Raw genomic sequence first — 2,552 nt, 5'->3', positions numbered from 1 at the left:
AACCAGACAAATCGCTCCACCAACTAAGAACGGCCATGCACCACCACCCACCGAATCAAGAAAGAGCTATCAATCTGTCAATCCTTCCGGTGTCCGGGCCTGGTGAGGTTTCCCGTGTTGAGTCAAATTAAGCCGCAGGCTCCACTCCTGGTGGTGCCCTTCCGTCAATTCCTTTAAGTTTCAGCTTTGCAACCATACTTCCCCCGGAACCCAAAAGCTTTGGTTTCCCGGAGGCTGCCCGCCGAGTCATCGGAGGAACTGCGGCGGATCGCTGGCTGGCATCGTTTATGGTTAGAACTAGGGCGGTATCTGATCGCCTTCGAACCTCTAACTTTCGTTCTTGATTAATGAAAACATACTTGGCAAATGCTTTCGCTTCTGTTCGTCTTGCGACGATCCAAGAATTTCACCTCTAACGTCGCAATACGAATGCCCCCGCCTGTCCCTATTAATCATTACCTCGGGTTCCGAAAACCAACAAAATAGAACCGAGGTCCTATTCCATTATTCCATGCACACAGTATTCAGGCGGGCTTGCCTGCTTTAAGCACTCTAATTTGTTCAAAGTAAACGTGCCGGCCCACCGAGACACTCAATAAAGAGCACCCTGGTAGGATTTCAACGGGGTCCGCCTCGGGACGCACGAGCACGCACGAGGCGGTCGCACGCCTTCGGCTCGCCCCACCGGCAGGACGTCCCACGATACATGCCAGTTAAACACCGACGGGCGGTGAACCAACAGCGTGGGACACAAATCCAACTACGAGCTTTTTAACCGCAACAACTTTAATATACGCTATTGGAGCTGGAATTACCGCGGCTGCTGGCACCAGACTTGCCCTCCAATAGATACTCGTTAAAGGATTTAAAGTGTACTCATTCCGATTACGGGGCCTCGGATGAGTCCCGTATCGTTATTTTTCGTCACTACCTCCCCGTGCCGGGAGTGGGTAATTTGCGCGCCTGCTGCCTTCCTTGGATGTGGTAGCCGTTTCTCAGGCTCCCTCTCCGGAATCGAACCCTGATTCCCCGTTACCCGTTACAACCATGGTAGGCGCAGAACCTACCATCGACAGTTGATAAGGCAGACATTTGAAAGATGCGTCGCCGGTACGAAGACCGTGCGATCAGCCCAAAGTTATTCAGAGTCACCAAGGCAAACGGACCGGACGAGCCGACCGATTGGTTTTGATCTAATAAAAGCGTCCCTTCCATCTCTGGTCGGGACTCTGTTTGCATGTATTAGCTCTAGAATTACCACAGTTATCCAAGTAACGTGGGTACGATCTAAGGAACCATAACTGATTTAATGAGCCATTCGCGGTTTCACCTTAATGCGGCTTGTACTGAGACATGCATGGCTTAATCTTTGAGACAAGCATATGACTACTGGCAGGATCAACCAGGGAGCTGCGTCAACTAGAGCTGAGCAGCCGGCCGCCCGGGAGTGTGTCCCGGGGGCCCGCGCGAACACGCAAGCGTCCGCTCAATTATTCTGCAAACAGGAGGAGGCTGGGCTCCCCTGCACGATACACCTCGAAACCCTCTCAGGTCCCGGCGGCGCGCAGCGCCGTCCTAAGTACTTGGTCGGGTTCGAGAGAGGCGCAATCGCCCGGAGATAGGCGAGTAGACGCTTTCAGTGCGACCACCCGTGCTCCCAACTGAGCTTGCCGCTGCCGACAGAGGCCCGGGAGCGTGCTGTCGTGGTGTTGCCGGCGGGAGACAACACGCGGCCACGAACAGTGACCGGGCAGCTCCAACGCCAGCGCCACAGAGGGGCAGAGCCCCACTTGGGTGCCAAAGCGAACTCTCCCAGCACAGCGCACGCGCCAACACATCCGCACAGCTGCGATACAAACCACCTGCGAGAACCGCGGGGGCGACCGAGCAGCAGACGGCGTCGCGGCGCCGAGTGCCGGGCGGCGGCGCATCCTCAACGCACACAGTCCTCAATCGGACCAGCACACTGCAGATGTCCACCGCGCTTCGCACCGGGCCCGGGAGGACCCACTTTGGCCGCACGGCGCCGCGCGCTGGGTGCGCCGGCACGCAGATGCGCCGCCTGCCGCCTCCGTCAGCCGGCGCGCCTGCCACTGGGCGCCCCCACCAGCCGGCTGCCGCGCGTGCGCCCACGCAGCGCGCGGCCAGCACGCCGGGCGCCCCCCCCTCACCGGCCGGGGACGGTCCCACCCAGCCACCGCCGCGTATCGCTTCATACCCACATGCCCACTCACGTTCGTGGGTATGACGGGTGTCGCTGAAGCAACCGGTTAATACCTGTACCGATCGTCGATATCAACGATTCACCTCCAGCGCGAACAACCGCGCAACAACGGATTTCCAGTTCATTTGCGTAACTTGGGCAGCAAACGTAGACATCCATCTACATTTGCGACTTCTACGAGTCTTGCATGCCTGGATGTTGTGTGTCACGACGCACTCCATCAGCATACATACACGCTGCGACGTGTGCACGAAAGAACACGTGGAAGGTGGCCAGCGTACGTATGCGAATGCCATTGCACAGCTGCGAAGCGCATTCAACACGCGAA

The 2,552-nt window shown here is 57.6% G+C and overlaps 1 non-coding gene across 1 annotated transcript in view; it reads right to left on the bottom strand.

Annotated features, from left to right (window-relative positions):
* LOC126218359 (small subunit ribosomal RNA) overlaps nt 1–1,409 on the bottom strand; it is a 1,909-nt gene extending 500 nt beyond the window's left edge. The window contains exon 1 of the ribosomal RNA XR_007542437.1: nt 1–1,409. This exon is cut by the window's left edge and continues 500 nt beyond it. This is a non-coding gene — a ribosomal RNA (small subunit ribosomal RNA).
* Nucleotides 1,410–2,552: the final 1,143 nt, after the last annotated feature.

The sequence above is a fragment of the Schistocerca nitens genome, unplaced genomic scaffold (assembly GCF_023898315.1).
Source record: "Schistocerca nitens isolate TAMUIC-IGC-003100 unplaced genomic scaffold, iqSchNite1.1 HiC_scaffold_100, whole genome shotgun sequence".
NCBI classification, from domain to species: domain Eukaryota; kingdom Metazoa; phylum Arthropoda; class Insecta; order Orthoptera; family Acrididae; genus Schistocerca; species Schistocerca nitens.
This window is presented reverse-complemented; position numbering and strand designations above follow the sequence as displayed.